The sequence below is a fragment of the Podarcis bocagei genome (assembly GCF_964188305.1).
Source record: "Podarcis bocagei genome assembly, chromosome: 2".
Classification (NCBI taxonomy): Eukaryota; Metazoa; Chordata; class Lepidosauria; order Squamata; family Lacertidae; genus Podarcis; species Podarcis bocagei.
In genome coordinates this window covers 21,881,920-21,899,284 of record NC_138126.1, presented here as the reverse complement: position 1 = coordinate 21,899,284, position 17,365 = coordinate 21,881,920, and the positions used below count along the sequence as shown (strand labels likewise).

The 17,365-nt window shown below is 46.1% G+C and overlaps 3 long non-coding RNA genes across 3 annotated transcripts in view; 1 reads left to right on the top strand and 2 right to left on the bottom strand.

Moving 5' to 3' along the window:
• Positions 1-17,365, top strand: part of LOC308581388 — a 308,379-nt gene that overhangs the window by 179,366 nt on the left and 111,648 nt on the right. The window lies entirely within an intron of this gene.
• On the bottom strand, positions 468-4,157 carry LOC308581263. Its single transcript, XR_014004901.1, has 3 exons — positions 3,692-4,157; positions 2,116-2,226; positions 468-1,853 (listed from the first exon to the last, which is right to left on the bottom strand). It is a non-coding gene; the product is annotated as an uncharacterized lncRNA (long non-coding RNA).
• Positions 10,390-14,357, bottom strand: LOC308579921. Its single transcript, XR_014004638.1, has 3 exons — positions 14,181-14,357; positions 12,935-13,045; positions 10,390-10,868 (listed from the first exon to the last, which is right to left on the bottom strand). It is a non-coding gene; the product is annotated as an uncharacterized lncRNA (long non-coding RNA).

Genomic DNA, 17,365 nt, shown 5'->3' with positions numbered 1-17,365 from the left:
TGGTTTCAGGGCATTGCCTACTCATTGACAGAAGTTGTCCTAGGATGTTCCATGAATTCCTTTCTCTAACATTGCAGCTTTCACATGTATACAATCAGGTGCCTCAGTTGCAAATCTCCATTACGTTTGAGTTGGTCTTTTGTTCCCTCTCTCAGGCCACCAAGGAGACAGGTGTGAAAATGATTCTCTCCAGGAACACAGCCTCAGGCTGTAATGGAGGCCAGGGGAGAGACGGAGCTTTGTTTTCAGTTCTGTATGAAGTAATTTTGTATGTCTAAGATGCTGTACCTGTGCTTGGATAAACACATGGCTTTTTATGCAACTCTCTGGATATAACATTATTGTTCTGAGTGTCTGTTTTGGAACACGTTCTGTTAGTAAAGCTTTTGAACCATAATTTTAGACTGGACAATTTTTATTTCCAGAAGTCAGATTTTATTCATGCTATTGCTTCCATATGCATAATATTAATCACAGTATGCCACAATCCACTCCAGTCCCTCAGACAATTATGCACTTAGGGGACATTGTTTTCCAAACAATAAAACAATGAAAACATACATAAATGAGGACACACACATGAGTGCACAGAGGAGGAGCAAAGCAGTTGAACTGATGATTATGAAGAAGAAGATGATTTTGGATTTGATATCCCGCTTTATCACTACCCGAAGGAGTCTCAAAGCAGCTAACATTCTCCTTTCCCTTCCTCCCCCACAACAAACACTCTGTGAGGTGAGTGGGGCTGAGAGACTTCAAGAAGTGTGACTGGCCCAAGGTCACCCAGCAGCTGCATGTGGAGGAGCGGAGACACGAACCCGGTTCCCCAGATTACGAGTCTATCGCTCTTAACCACTACACCACACTGGCTCTCATGATGAGCATTTGATTCATAGCAATGCTTAGCCAGTTGTTCTGATGCCAAGTACTGTCAAGGGGAAGAAATCTCATGTCCTCGTGGAAGCTCCCTATGCATTTTGGACTCTGGGAAATGAGTGGTCGAAAATGTGTGGGAACCAGTGCTGAAAACAGGTGCCGGAACTCACCAAGAAGTTGTTACAGCAAGTCGCCGGGTGACTTGGGGCAGCCCTGAATAGATGCTGGTGCCCCTGGTTCTGGTGCAAGTCACTTAAATGCATCCTCACCTCCTCTTAGACTTAGGTGATGTCTAGGGCAGCTTGGAAGGGCCCTTGCACAAAGGCACATGCATGCAACAGTAGAGGCCTGGCTGGAAAGCTTTAAGCCTGTCTACATGGGAAATGGGTTGAAGAACAGGAAATATGAATTGGCCCCACCCCATAGCTTGACCAATTACAGCTACTAGCGGATAAGAGCTAGGTGGAGTCATAGATGTAAACTCACACACACTGGCCAGCTTCTGTTTTGACTTGAAATGTTTGCTTTGGGCTTTGTTTTAGGTACATGAAGGGAAGAAGTGGGACCAAAATGGCACCCACCTGAGAGGTGCTGGAACTGCACTCCGGCATGCTGAAGAAAAGCACTGGTGGGAACCCTCCACAAATACAGAAGACTGCCCACCTCACACAGCCAGGCTCCAATTTGTGGAGGGAGATGAGGATAATTGGGGTGGAGACTGTGGGTTTGGTTCCCCCCAGTAGGTCTGCATCAGAAAGTCTGCAGAGGGCTTTTGTCTGTTATTTGAATTGTGGTGCCATGAGGTTGCTGGACAGATTGGAACAATCTAGGAAAACAATAGGAAAATTATTAATTACATAAGTCAGTTTCGCAGCATGTAATTTTCTCCTTTTTTTCCAATGTGTATTCCTTTCCACAAAGCTCTCTCGATTCTTCACTGCCACATTCTTTGAAGTATTGAACCTTGTCTCCATTTTCTTTTGGAGAGAGAAAGAGAAGTATTTGTGTTAGTAACAAGTACGGAGAGAATGTTACTGAATTTGTTCATAGCAAAAGAGAATACATTTAAAAGGACAAAGTTTACTCCACATCATTGATGGATCTTTGGTCAGATCCAACGGGGCTCTTCTTGAGCGCTTAAAACCACTGAAAAGTCAGGAGTCCGTGACCCTCCTCTACTTCCAGTCATCCTAGTCCAGCATACACAAAGGAGGACTGTAGCTGGGACAGACTCATTACCTGAAAATATTTCTCCCAATACACAAATGACTCCGGTACACTTCCCATCACTTGGTTCGCATGGTTCGTCAGGTTTATTTGAAATGCATGATCTGCATTCGATAGCATCCACTGCAAAAGACAAACATTTATCTGTGCAAACAATGTCCTTACTTTATAACTCATTAAATCAGGAGCTTTGTTAAGGAATGGACCAAGGGCTGACAAACTTGGGTCTTACACACAGGCACTGCTAATCCTAACACTTCTCCCCCTTTTAACGGTTCTTTTTCCTAATGGGCAGCTGCTGCACAGCAAAGCATAGTGCTGGTGAAACCCCAGGTGCTCCCCTCTTAATAATATTAATTAAGATAAATTGGATACAAGCCTATATCTTCACACACAAATGAAAAAAAATCTTATATCATGAGAGGACAGCATGACTCACCTCCTCAAACATAGGGAGCTCTCCAACACCAAATCAACTCTCTCCCCAGTTTTGTCCCCAGAGTCTCAGGATGCTTCATCTTCTTCTCCCTGAACCTATTGACTGGAGATGCCTGGAGGAGGGGGGTTAACCTGGGGTTTTCTGCATGGAAGACACGGGCTCTAACACTTCTCTTAGGGAGTCCATGGCAGGAGGCATCTTTGGTCTCCCACCCCAAAGTGACATCCATCCAGCTGCTGAAAGAGTCTGACACCAAAACTCCCTTCAGTGTAGAGTCACTCTAGTTCAGTTGTTTTCAACCAGTGTGTCATGGCACCTTGGAGTGCCTTGAATGATGGTCAGGGGGGCTGTGGGCAACACTAGCCTCCATCCCTCTTTCCTTCCCTCCCTCTTCTGATGCCCTCTTGCATCTCTGCCTCCAAAAGGCTTGTGCAGCTGTTTGCTGCAGCAGCCCTGGCTACAAGCTCCCCAGGCGTATGGTGCCTCTGGAGCTGACCAGGGGGTGCTGGCTGCCAGGAGCTGAGGTGGCCTCAGAGTAAGCAAGCAAGTGTCTGAGGGAGCCCAGCCAGTCCACTAGTCCTTTCTGTTGGGAATGGACAGACAAGTGAGGAAGCAATGCTCTTTGCGATAGGGGTGGCCCAGTGATGGGGGGCGGCTGCCCGGAGGTCTCACAAGGAGAGGGGAGAAGAGAGGAGGCTGCAGGAACACTCCACAAGGGAGGGTCTTCAAAAAGGGGTGAAGGGCTGTGGGCTCTGCAGCCAAGGGGTGGCATAACTAGGCTCCTGAGGCTTGGAGCCCATTTCCCCACAGGGGAGCCACAGAAAGAATATAGTTGGTCAAGGGAGCCGTGGACCCAAAAAGCCAGGAAACCTCTGCTTTGGGGAAAGACTATCTCAGGAAGGCACTGAGGAGATCAAAAGGAGGTGGTGGGTTGTGCTCCTCTCCCTGACGATGAACAAGAGATTTAAAAAGAAAAAGAGGGCATACTGCTCTCAGCAGAACTGGATTCTCATGTAGCCTCAACAGCTGCCCAAACATTCTGAGTGCAGGGACTATGTTTGCCTTTCAGTAATTGTCCCTGCTGAATCTCCACCGACACACAGAGCTAACTTGTGACAGAGCTCAAAAAGGAGTTGGGGGATTTCTTACCTCCAGGCTTGAGGCAAAGCAAAATACAGAACGCAAGCAGGCAGACCTGAGCCACACATAGGCCCCGATTATCAGGAAAGAAGCTCTGCCCCATTGATACCCCTTTTGTATGAGGAGGCAAGTTCTGAAGTCTGGCAGCTGAGAGACCACCGGGTTGCAGGGCAGATCAGGCCTCCTTGGAGTAAGTAGCAGCAGCAGCAGCTCAGCCCCTGGTAAGGTGTGACGAACCAAGCTCAACACAGCAATTATATAACCTCCTTGGCTTCTCAGGACACCTGGAAGTGATGGGCTTGAAAGATACAAGACGCCTCTGGAAATATGCTGGGGTGGTTCCGAAGAGCAGTAGAGGGGTGGGTAGTGGTTCCTTTGATCTGATTGGGATATAATGCATTGATTGCTCACAAAAATACAAATGGGCTGTACTGAATGTCCCAGACCTCAGAGGCCACCTGATGCTATCATGCAAGGAAGGAGTTCTTGTTCCTTTCAGTGGGTTTTTTGTCCACCTCCATATTTCTTGGTTGATGGAGTCATACAGGATCAAAGCTGGAGTTGATGCCCATTAGTGGGGAGAGATGGAAAGTTGATGGTTAGTCAGCTGGTTAGTCAGTTATTTCATCTTGCATGTTAACTGCAAGGACTTGGAGAAACATCCTAATATGCTAGGGTTGTGATAACTGATCTGATTCCTTTAACAGTCCCTCTGTTTTTAAACCACACTCAAATACACAGGTCACAGAGTTAATGCCGTTTGTTTGTTTTATTCCTGAAGTTTTGTGATTCTGCGGAGTTGCCTTTAGAATGGTTCAATCCACTGGCATGGTAATGTATTAATACCTGGGAAGAAGAAAGGGATTTGTTTGTATTACTGGAAGACCCATGACGGTGACAAAAGGAGCATGTATTAGCAGGAAGACATTCAGAGTCCCCATCAGAGGTAACTGATGTCTGTGTTGAACCACTCATTCTTCCCAAGTGTAGGGCCTGACTTTCTCGAAATGAATGTCAATTCTTCCCTGAGGATATGTTCACATTCATGGCTTGAAACACTGTGAGGGCATTTCTGCCCGGTGCATTTTCAGCCTGCTTTCTGTAGAGGACATGGGTGTCCTTTAGAGAATAAAGTGATGCCAAGGTGCCAGGAAGTGAGGGTGGAATTCTTCATCTCAAAGCAGCTTATTGCTGAGTGCGTGTTATAATGATCAGGAGGAGGATTACCAGGGAATATTCCCAAACTCACAAAACCTCCTCAATCCAGTGGAAGCTGAACACAGGAATTGTGGAACTGTAAAAGTGTAGAAGAGTTGGAAGGGACCCAAGGGACATCTAATCCAACCTCCTGCGATGCAGAAATCTCAGCTCAAGCATCCAGGGCAGATGGCCATCCAACCTCTGCTTAAAAACCTCCAAGGAGCGGAGGGCAAATCTCTCTCTTACATTTCCTGGCATTGTTGAAGCACAGTCAACTCTAATCTACTCAGAGGATGTTTCCACCTGCAAGGAGCTGCATTCTGTGAGGCAGCCACTGTAAGGCAGCCATCTTTAAACATAGACGCATAATGTGCAGTGTTAGCACATCTAAGGGAATGCCATGTTGTCACTATCTGTGCTACTAGTCGGTGTATGTCCACACCTTAATCTTCATTGCCAGGGAATGCTCTCCATGCAGATTATTAATGTAGCCAATAAGGGAGCAGGTGGCACTGTGGTCCAAACCACTGAGCTTCTTGGGCTTGCCAATTGGAAGGTTGGCGGTTCGAATCCCCGCAAAAGAGTGAACTCCCGTTGCTCTGTCCCAGTTTCTGCCCACCTGGCATGCCAGTGCAAGTAGATAAATATGTACTGCTGCGACAGGAAGATAAACAGCGTTTCCATGTGCTCTGGTTTCCATCACAGTGTCCCGTTGCGCCAGAAGTGGTTTTGTTATGCTGGCCACATGACCAGGAAAGCTGTCTGTGGACAAACACCTGCTCCCTCGGCCTGAAAGCGAGATGAGCGCCACAACCCCTTAGTCGCCTTTGACTGGACTTAACCGTCCAGGGGTTCTTTACCTTTTTTTAACCTTGCTATAGCCAGCAGAAGTTCTCTCTCCGATCTGACTTTTTGTGTCGAAATAAATTCTCACCACACACACACAAAGTAAGTTTTACAGTTTTACTTGCTGGAACTGGGTTTTAACTTTACAAAAACAACAAATGATGTGTTGTCTCAGTTATACATCTACATTATTACACTGATTCCAGCGTGAGGAACATATTTTTATTTATTTTATTAAATTTATTTTCCACCCTTCATCCGAAAATCTCAAGCAAGTTCACAAGATAAAAATACAGGATAAAAGCACAAAATAAATTGTTAAAAAGCCACTTCCGAATTCAAGAGGAGGTGGAGTTGCGGGCTTCACACCCTCTCTACGTGCGCGGGAGCTGGCTCTCAGCCTCCATGTCATTGAGGGAATCCCCGGCTGCGTCATCCCCTGGCCAGCCAATCGGCTGGTCTAGGGGGGATGTGGTTTGCGCTATATTACACTGGCGCAACTGGGGATCTCCCTCTTTTTGTCGCCTCAGCTTCATCTCAAGGCAGTTCACAAAATAAAAATACAGGATAAAAGCACAAAATAAATTGTTAAAAACAAAAACAGCCTTCTCTGTAAATAGGTGCTTTTGGCTCATCGGTGACTTTAAATCTATTTCTCACGGCACACCAGCAATTTTCTTGTGGCATGATATTGCTTTCCAGTATGGAGTTTAGGATCTACTGCCCTGCCTCGGAAGCTGCCTTATACCACATCAGTCCATGAAGCTTAAGGCTGTCCGCACCAGATTTTGGGAGCCCCTCCCCCTCCCAAGGTTGCCGAACTCACACCAACCCCAGCAAACGTGGCCAATGGCAAAGGATGATGGGAGTTGTAGTTTAGCAACATCCAGAGAACCACAGTTTCCCCACATGCGGCACAAAAAATCCTAAGCTACGTGGACTGACGGTCTGACACGGTAGAAGGCAACCTCTGCAGATTGTTCATGTCACGAGACAAAGGTTCTTGAGAGCAGAAGCAGTGAGGACTACAAGGCCTACCCAATCATTCAAGCCTGCTAACTGTTAACAGCAAACTGCTAAGTCACTGTGACTCGTGACTCATCTTGATGACTCACTCTCCCTATAAAAGTAGGCAGCCTCTCTGTGGGCCTCAGTGTCTGAGTGTGTGTTTGAGAGAGAGAGAGTGTGTGTGAGTCAGCCAGTGTTGTGTTGTTGCAGACAGAGTGGCTCCAGGACTTTAGCAAATCAGTAACTAAGACTGTGCCTCTGTGAAGAAACAAAATAAAAAAATTCCTTCCAGTAGCACCTTAGAGACCAGCTAAGTTTGTTACTGGTATGAACTTCCGTGCACACACACACTTCTTCAGATACCTTCAAATTGTTGTTGTTGTTTAGTTGTTTAGTCATGTCCAACTCTTCGTGACCCCATGGACCAGAGCACGCCAGGCACTTCTGTCTTCCACTACCAATAACAAACTTTGTTGGTCTCTAAGTTGCTACTGGAAGGATTTTTTTTATTTTGTTTCGACTATGGCAGACCAACACGGCTACTTACCTGTAACTACCTCTGTGAAGAGTCAGATAGCTGAGCACTCTGTGGATGCTCTTTAACTATGCTGTTTATGAACAACTTTATTTTCTCAAGTAAAAGTTTATTCTGTTTATGAAGAAGACTCTGCTTTGATTAATTTACCACTGCGCGACGGTTCATACTGATGGGCAGTGGGTTTCCTTTGCCACCGTGCACACTGTGGGCGTTAAGATATTGGGGAGGCTAAGGAAATATTAAAATATATGTGAGGGAGGCCCTGTTTGTTATCCTGTCCATGGCTGTAGTACTTTATGTGACTGTGAACCTCTGCTGTAGAAGAGTTCCCCCACCCCTTATTGACACATATTCATCACTACACAAAGAGATTTCTGGTCTGCCTTACGGAGAGGGGTGAAATGAGTTTTGTTCTATTTGTTCCCATGACTCTGTCAGCAGACTTGGACCTAAAGGTATACGTGGACCAGATCTTAAGCCACTGTGAATCTTCCAGTTCACCTGTAGGGTCTGCCTCCTACACTGATTTCAAAGTAATAACTGAAGAGAACTGGGATTGTATCAGAAGGAAATATACCACACAGCCCCTGCTTTTCTGGGTGTTTCATTATTAATAGAAGTTTATTTACCCCCACCCACCCCTCTAAGTCCGGGACTTTGTTTAATTTAAAAATACTCTCACAATGAGTTTTTCCCCTTTTATTTTTTTCACTCAGCCTGCTTCATTCAGAAACTTAAATCAGCCCCCATGCACACTGTATGGAAGCACCCCAAAGGTGAAAGGGCAGCAAGCAGATATGACCAGGGGCTGAGACTGACCAGAGACTGAAATCCATTTTTAAAACATCTATTGCACCTACATTAACAGAACGCTTTTCAGTTAATGAAAGACATAGTCATCACAATCTCATAGGAAATGAAGACGTATTGTACATTCATGAATCTTGAGGAAAGGAAAAGATAAGGAGCAGCATTCTCAAGGGAAAATTCCAGTCACAATGATTACACGGGAAACAAAATGGAATATGGATTACAACTTAAATTTAACTCCATCAAAACAAAACACGGAAGCATCAGATAAAATAAGTTTTTAAAAGCTTGTATTGTTGCACTGCATGCAAAACTAGCAATGATGTAATATTATACCTCAAATGGCCGCCTCCCACAAGTCAAAATAGTTTAAACTTTGCTACATTACAGTTACATGGCAGTATTAAGAAAAGAGAAAAGAAAATATATTCTACCGTATTTTTCACCCCATAGGACGCTCCGTCCCATAGGACGCACCTAGTTTTTTGGGGGGGAAATAGAGGGGGGGAAATTTCCCTTTATTTCCCCCCCAAAAGCAGGTCGGGGAAACAGAACCAGGTCGAGGAACAGCGGGATGGCGGCGCTGCACCTCCCTGCTGTCCCCCGAGCTTGTGGGGCTGGCCGATGTTTGCCCGGCGCGTGGGGCGCTCTGCATCAGGGCGCCCCCCCCTGCGGGGCCGGCAGGCTGCTATCTGCAGCGTGGGGAGCCTTGCCGGGAACTCCGGCAAGGCTCCCCACGCTGCGGATGTCTGCCTGGCGTGGGGGGCGCTCTGCTTAAGGGCGCCCCGCCCATCGGGCGGCAGGCTGCTATCCGCAGCGTGGGGAGCCTTGCCGGAGTTCTGCCTGGCGAGGGGGGCGCTCTGCTTCAGGGCGCCCCGCCCGCCGGGCGGCAGGCTGCTATCCGCAGCATGGGGAGCCTTGCCGGGAACTCCGGCAAGGCTCCCCACGCTGCGGATGTCTGCCTGGCGCGGGGGGCGCTCTGCTTCAGGGCGCCCCACCTGCCGGGCGGCAGGCTGCTATCCACAGCGTGGGGAGCCTTGCCGGGAAGTCCGGCAAGGCTCCCCACGCTGCGGATGTCTGCCTGGCGCGGGGGGCGCTCTGCTTCAGGGCGCCCCGCCTGCCGGGCGGCAGGCTGCTACCCGCAGCCTAGACATCCCTGCCGGACCTCCCGTAGGGCTGCCTAGGCTGCGGATGTGTTCCTGAAGCCTGGAGAGCGAGAGGGGTCGGTGCGCACCGACCCCTCTCGCTCTCCAAGCTTCAGCAAAAGCCTGCATTCGCCCCATAGGACGCACCCAGATTTCCCCTTCATTTTTGGAAGGGGGAAAGTGCGTCCTATAGGGCAAAAAATACGGTAACTCTCTAACAAAGCGAGGCGTCTGGGGGACAGGGTTCAGTGGACTCAGGGGAGATGGCAATTCAGAATCCAATGGACAAGACCCAGGAGAGTCTGGGTCCAGCCCCCTACCTGACCCCCTTGACTGCAAGTGTGGGATGGGAGGTTCTAACAACGCAGTTAAGGACTGACCAATCATTAGAATGCTTCCAAGTTAGGGGAGATACCTGTTGTGCCCAATGTAAAAAAAATCACAGTCTATGGATGGGGCTTGTTACTTTTCTGTGTTTGTTTAGCGCTTGCAGTGTTTGTCATGCCAGCTCAGATCCCTGTACAGACATATTGTGGGCAGGGGAGGGTTTTGCTTTTGCTTTTCTGGGTGTTTAATACCATGGCTTGGTTGGAGTGAGAAATCTTTCTTTAAATTCTTGCATCGGCAAAATCCCCAGCCTAGCCACTCATCATCAAACTCAGTTGAATTCAGCACAGCTTATTTTTGGGCACACGGCATAGTTATATATTTAAATAAAATGGTTGAGAAAGACTGAGGAATCTGTCTACAAAATCTTGCAACTGCAAAATCCCGAGCCTGTGTACTCAGAAGTAAGCTTCACTGAATTCAATGCAGCTTACTCCTGAAGAAGACAAATTGGCAAATACAGTGGTGCCCCGCAAGACGAAAAACTCTCTAGACGAAAGGGTTTTGCGTTTTTTGAGTCGTTCCGCAAGACGAATTTCCCTATGGGCTTGCTTTGCAAGACGAAACGTCTTGCAAGTTCTTGCGAGTTTGTTTCCTTTTTCTTAAAGCCGCTAAGCCGTTAATAGCCGCTAAACTGCTAAGCCGCTAATAGCCGCTAAGCCGCTAATAGCCACTAAGCCACTGATAGCTATGCTTTGCAAGACGAAAAAACCGCAAGACGAAGAGACTCACGGAACGGATTAATTTCGTCTTGCGAGACACCACTGTAGCCTTAACATCAGAACTGTTCAAAGGCTTTAGCGTTGTACTAGATAACAGTGGGGAAGGGAGAACCTTAGAAACAATGACAGAAAGATAGCAAAATTAGGCATCTTAGCTTGAGAACATAGATGGAAATTTTGACTTGGATAATGGTTTGAAAAAAATAAAAAATAAAAATCAGGCTAATATATTCTATATCCTTTTCTGTGCTTTGTCCAGTTAAAACAGGGCTTCCTGGCTTCCATGATGGAGCAAGAGCATGAACTCTTTTAATACAATGTCTTTGTGAGATTTACACCTAACAGCATAACTATTACAACCACAACCAATTTAAGAATACAATATTAAAATCACTCAATGCAAAAGTCAGTAAAACAGCAGTCTACTTTCTTTTTAACGTGATTGTAGCGCGTCCAAACCTTTCCACAGTACTTTCTGAAGGATTCGGGGGGACAGTTTTTGTAGACTAATTGTAATTCACCGGTTTTGACTGCAGAGAGAAAGGAAAGCATTTGCATTTGAATGAATGTGATTTTATTAGCCTAGTCCATAGACCATAACAAGAGAAAGAAGAACATACCAAAAAGCACAAAGGTTTACTACACATCCAAGTAAAATACCTCGAACAGAATTTTGATTTTTAATTTGCTTTTAAAAAAGTGGGGGGGGGGGGAATCAACATTAAAATAAAATGAAGTTAAAGGATGGGAGAGATACATGCCAGAATAAATCTATAATCTTAAATCTCAGAATCTCTACCACAATGATCTAAAATGGATCCCAAATTCATTTTCCTAAGTCTGGAAGCCCTTACTGCAAAAGAGGTCCATGTTCAATTGACATATCCATTTGTTCCTTGGAATGAAAAGCTTCCTTTTCAATCCCTGTCTAACATGTTATCTCCTTAAGTAACTATTTTAAAATATCTGTTTGTCCACTAGCTGCTTTCAAGGCACAGAAGCAGGGCCTCCTGTGGACCCTTTGTGGCCTCTTGCTACTGATCTCAAATCTTCCAAGAAGCACAGAATCTGGCAAGGACCCCATTATTTCCAAAGCTAGTGGAACCACGCAAGCATGGAGGCTCTGGTATCCCTGGGAAGCAGGGACTATGGCAGCCAGGGCAGTGCTCCTGATACTATGCTGCAGAATGGTGCACCTCAGCCTTATGAGGAACAGTTGAGGGAGTTGGGTATGTTTAGCCTGGAGGAGAGAAAACTGAGATAATCATCTTCAACTATCTGAAGGCCTGTCACATGGAAGATGCATCAAGGTGTTTTTTCCTGCTGCTCCAGATGGTAGACCCCATACCAGTGGGTTCAAATTATAAGAAAGGAGAGTCAAACTAAGCAATAAAAATAGCTTGAAGTAGATTAAAAAAGGTAAAGGTAAAGGACCCCTGACAGTTAAGTCCAGTAGCAGATGACTCTGGGGTTGCAGCCCTCATCTTGCTTTACAGGCCGAGGGAGCCGGCATTTGTCCGCAGACAGTTTTTCCGGGTCATGTGGCCAGCATGACTAAGCTGTTTCTGGGGCAATGGAACACCGAAACCAGAGCATCGTACGGAAACGCCGTTTACCTTCCCACCAGAGCGGTACCTATTTATCTACTTGCACTGGCGTGCTTTTGACCTGCTAGGTTGGCAGAAGCTGGGACCGAGCAAAGGGAACTCACCCTGTTGCGGGGATTCAAACCACTGACCTTCTGATTGGCAAGCCCAAGCAGCACAGTGGTTTAGACCACAGCGCCACCCACTGCCCTATTGAACTAGATTAGGGCTGCCAAATGTCTGGGTTTACCCAGACATATCTGGGATTTGACCCTCGGAAATTGCATCGGGGGAGGGATTTTCAGTAATCAGTAAAATGTCTGGGGAAACCCAGACATATGGAAACTCCAATTTATTTTGGCAAATCTCTTTTAGAAAAGCTCCCAAACTTACTTTGGTGTCTGGATTTTTACTTTTTAAAAACTAGATAACACTTGGGATCCCTTCTATTTCTAAAGTTCCATGATTGTGTGATTCTTCTTCTTCTTCATTATTAAGACAAAGTAATAATCATAAATAAATAAGAATTAAAATGTGCACCCCACCACCAAGACCATTCCATTGTAACTATCAAACCTCCCAAAATTTCAACACCTCTTGCGATGGTTTGACCCCTTTCCGTTTTAACAGTACAAATTCTACAAACACGCTCCATATCTTCTCGAAACCATTTCTCCTGCATATTCCCCGTCTTACCTTAAAGGCACATATTAATTTATCATTAATAGCTATATCCCACACCTCTTTATACCATTCTTCCATTTTGTATTCTGCTTGCCCCTTCCACTTCCTAGCTATCATAATTTGTGCAGCTGTCAATAAATTTGTCAGCAAGTCCTTCCTAGCTATGAAGGCTATGCGTGGTTCTTTTGACCACTTGGAAACAGAATGCTGAACTAGATGGACCTTTGGTCGGATCTAGCAGGGCTCCTTGTGACCACTGAGAAGACAGGTGCCCTGCGCCCCCCTAGTCACACAAACGAAGAATTTAAAGAGGAAAGGTTCCTTACCACTGTGCAGTTCCATCAAGCTGCAGAATTCTCCTTCACATTCCTCAAAACCCTCACTGCATATTGGGAATGGAGGAAATGAACTGCATTTTTTGCACTTTACAGCATCTACTGCAAAAGAGAGGAGGTTTTGATTTTATTGTTTGATCCTGAAAACATTACTTTACAATTCACCAAATCAGGGGCTTTGTTCTAGGACTCACGGGTAGGCAAACTAAGGCCCATTCGCCTTCTAAATCCGGCCCGCAGACGGTCAGGAATCAGCTTGTTTTTACATGAGTAGAATGTGTGCTTTTATTTAAAATGCATCTCTGGGTTATTTGTGGGGCATAGGAGTTCATTCATTATAATTTTTTTCAAAATATAGTCCGGCTCCCCACGAGGTCTGAGGGACAGTGGACCGGCTCCCTGCTGAAAAAGTTTGCTGACCCCTGATTCTAGGTTAAACCCGGGGCTCCAAGCTCTCTGTGTTTTGCAGAGGTCCTGGGTCTCCTTTCACTTCCTGCCTTTTTAAAAAAATTTCCTTCCTAATGGGCGGCTGTCTGTGCCGCAACACATAGTACCAGTGAGACCTCAGCAACACCCGTCCTAATTTAAGTAGGGATGCATCAATATTTATTGTCTTAAGCTCCCCAAATCCTATTGGCACCGAAAGCTAACAGTAAGAGGAAGGATTTTTTTTCCCTTTGAAAATTGGTCTAAACTTGTATGGATTTTGATATTGAAATTGTAGGCATGGTCCTGTGGAGGGTTGTGTTCCTCTCCTTGATGGTGGACAAGAGATTTAAAAAGAAAAAGAGGGCACATTGCTGTCCGCAGAACTGAGCTCTGACACAAACTCAACATTTACCCAAACATGCCGAGTACTGACACCAATGCTGCAAAGCCCATTTGGAGATTTCTCCATTTTAGGAAGTGAGGTGGAGGAATAACATACAATAACTAGGGGACTGCTTTTTGTTTTAACCATCCTGAGGTAGTAGAGGAAGAGTTTGGATTTGATATCCCACTTTATCACTACCCAAAGGAGTCTCAAAGCGGCTAACATTCTCCTTTCCCTTCCTCCCCCACAACAAACACTCTGTGAGGTGAGTGGGGCTGAGAGGCTTCAGAGAAGTGTGACTGGCCCAAGGTCACCCAGCAGCTGCATGTGGAGGAGCGGAGACGCGAACCCGGTTCACCAGATTACAAGTCTACCGCTCTTAACCACTACACCACACTGGCTCTCAGTAATGCGGAGACTTACCTCCAGACTTGAGGCAAAGTAAAACACAGAATGCAAGCAGCCAAGCCTGAGCCATTCGTGGGCCTCGGTTGTCAAGAAAGAAGCCTAGCCCCATTGGAAAGCTTTTTTTAAAATGAAGAGACTGCTTTTAAAGGCTGGCAACTGAGAAACTACAGAGCTGGCCTCCAGCCAATAAGTCGTTAGTCAGCTACACATCAGTTGGTTTGAGGAAACAGGCTGAATATAGCTTTTATGGAAAAAAATAAATGCCTTTTTATGAAAGGCAATACGCTCTGGTGGTTTTAAACAGCAGGGATGTGGTAGCAGTTCCCTCAAGTTGTTTGGGGCATGGTGTACTGATCATTGAGACAAATCCGAATAAGCTATAGAGGGATCAGCAGGAAGCTATAAAGATTGTCCCAGACCTCAGATACTATCTTATGTGAAGGGAATATTTATTCCTTTTAATGGGTTCCCTGTCCACCTCCATATTTCTTGGTTGGTTGAGTCACATAGAATCAAAGCTGGGGTTGATGCTTGCGACAGGGGAGAGTTAGAAGGCAGGTAGCTTGGTTTTCTGGTTAGTCAGTTGAGGGAGGCCATTTGACCTTGGATGCTGAGTACAAGGAGAACCATCTGAATATGCTAGTGCTGTGCTAAGGGGTATGAGTTCCTTAAAGGGTAAAGAGACCCCTGACTATTAGGTCCAGTAGTGGCCGACTCTGGGGTTGTGCCGCTCTTCTCACTTTACTGACCGAGGGAGCTGGCGTACAGCTTCCGGGTCATGTGGCCAGCATGACTAAGCCGCTTCTGGTGAACCAGAGAAGCACACGGAAACACCGTTTACCTTCCCGCCGGAGCGGTACCTATTTATCTACTTGCACTTTGACGTGCTTTCGAACTGCTAGGTTGGCAGGAGCAGAGACTGAGCAAACAGGAGCTCATCCCCATCGCAGGGATTCAAACCGCCGACCTTCTGATCGGCAAGTCCTAGGCTCTGTGGTTTAACCCACTGCGCCACCCGCGTCCCTATGAATTTCTTAAACAGCCCATTTATTTTAAAGCATACTCAAACACACAGGTCACTGTAATCATACCAGCTGCCATTTGTTTGCTTCTTATTGGAATTTTGTGACTCTACAGTGTGGATGCCAATCTACCAATGCCCAGGCTGCATCAATACCTGTGGTTAGGAAAGTGATGGGAAGATTCAGGGGCAGAGGAAGGGGTGTGTGGTGGGGGCAGGTTGCCCCAGGTGTCACCACTGAGGGGGCTGACAAAATACTGGGTGGCACTCACCACGGGGCCTGCAGCGTGCCCGAGCCACACGTCTCTCCTGGGTCCGCCCGCTGCTCCTCCCCCCCCCCCAAATGTAGGGCAGCTGAGTGGGAGGAGGCAGGCAGACTCCTTGGAGGCCCCACGGAGCGTCCTGCCCTGACTCGCCCTGCCCCATGGGCAGCTGGCCCCGCTCCTGGGCACAGGGCACGTGCGCCGCCCCAAGCGCCCAATCAGCTTTCTCTGCTGCTGGGAAGATACTGGTCGTTGATTGCAGTATCATCAGCTTAATGAAGTATTTAAGTTGGATAAAAAGAGCAGTTGTTTTTTTTTAATAGAACGTCCCAGTTTGAAAAAGAGTTGCTAGAAAATGAAAATAAATTATTTCCCAAAATGTCTAAACTATTATTGGAATGGCAAACAGTAGATGAGGAGGTAAATCAGTGATGATACACTGGGCAAGAGACTGGTTATAATATGGCTGCATGGCAGAGGTAATGGACTGCGGATTTAAAATGTACAGCATGCTATACTTTGGGGGGCGGGAACTGTACAAAAATGATGTATCGATGACATTTAACCCCTAGTAAATTAGCTAAAAATGTATAAATCGAAATCAAACGTATACTGGAAACGTAAGGAGAAAGAGGTTGTCTTTTATCATATGTGGTGGATGTGTAAAGTAGTAAAAGATTTATGGGAAATGTTTTATAATAGTTGAAAAAAAACTGTTGAAGATTTTATTTCTTTTAAGGAAGCAGAAACTTTTCTTTTAGGAATAATTGGTGCGGAGAACCCGATGGATCAGGAAAAAAATCTTTATGTGCGTGACCATTGCTGCCCAGATGGAAAGAGGATACAGTCCCGATCAAGGAAGAGTGGCAGATAAAATTAATTGACTATGCCAAAATGGCAAAGCTCACGGGAACAGTTAGAAACCAGGAAGAGGTAACCTTTAATAAAGAATGGGTGAAGCATATAGTTTATTTGAAAAATTATTGTAAACAATTAATTTCATGAGTAGGATTGATGTATTGATGAGCCAGTGTGGTGTAGTGGTTAAGAGCGGTAGTCTCGTAATCTGGTGAACCGGGTTCGCTTCCCTGCTCCTCCACATGCAGCAGCTGGGTGACCTTGGGCCAGTCACACTCCTTTGAAGTCTCTCAGCCCCACTCACCTCACAGAGTGTTTGTTGTGGGGGAGGAAGGGAAAGGAGAATGTTAGCCTCTTTGAGACTCCTTAAAAAGGGAGTGAAAGGCAGGATATCAAATCCAAACTCCTCCTCCTCCTCCTCCTCCTCTTCTTCTTCTTCTTCTTCTTCTTCTTCTTCTTCTTCTTCTTCTTCTTCTTCTTCTTCTTCTTCTTTTATGTAGAACTTGTAGCTAAAAGAATGGAAGTAAGGAATAATTAAAGATGTCCCTCTTCCCCTTCAGTAGCTCACTGATAAGAATTAGCGAGCCGTTGATAGTTTTATAGTCCTTTTTACTGCAGCACCATGTTGCCAACACAAGCAGGAAACCCTCAGCAATGAGAACAGTTGCTTACTCTGAGTCATCCTTGCGACTTCCGCAGCAAGGAGCACGAAGTTCTTCCCCATCTCTGTCTCCTTTGTTCTCTGATACATTCAGACCGATGAGTCTGAGGGGCTTCCTCTACACTCTCGATTGACGTATCGCCCAACTGCCCCCTTCATTCTGGTTCTCTCATCCTTATCTCAAAACTGGGCAGCTCCTCTCTTTGCTGTTCATCTGCTGTGTGCAAGTCTGACTCTCCCTCTCTGCTTCTGAGAATGCTGGAGGCGAGGGGAGTCAGTGGATATTCCCCCTCCTCTTCTGAACCGAGCTGGTCTGCCTGCGTCTGCGTTCCCCAACCTTCCTCTTCAGAGCATTCTCTGACAAAAGATTAGCAAAAATTGAAAGTATAAAGGAAAT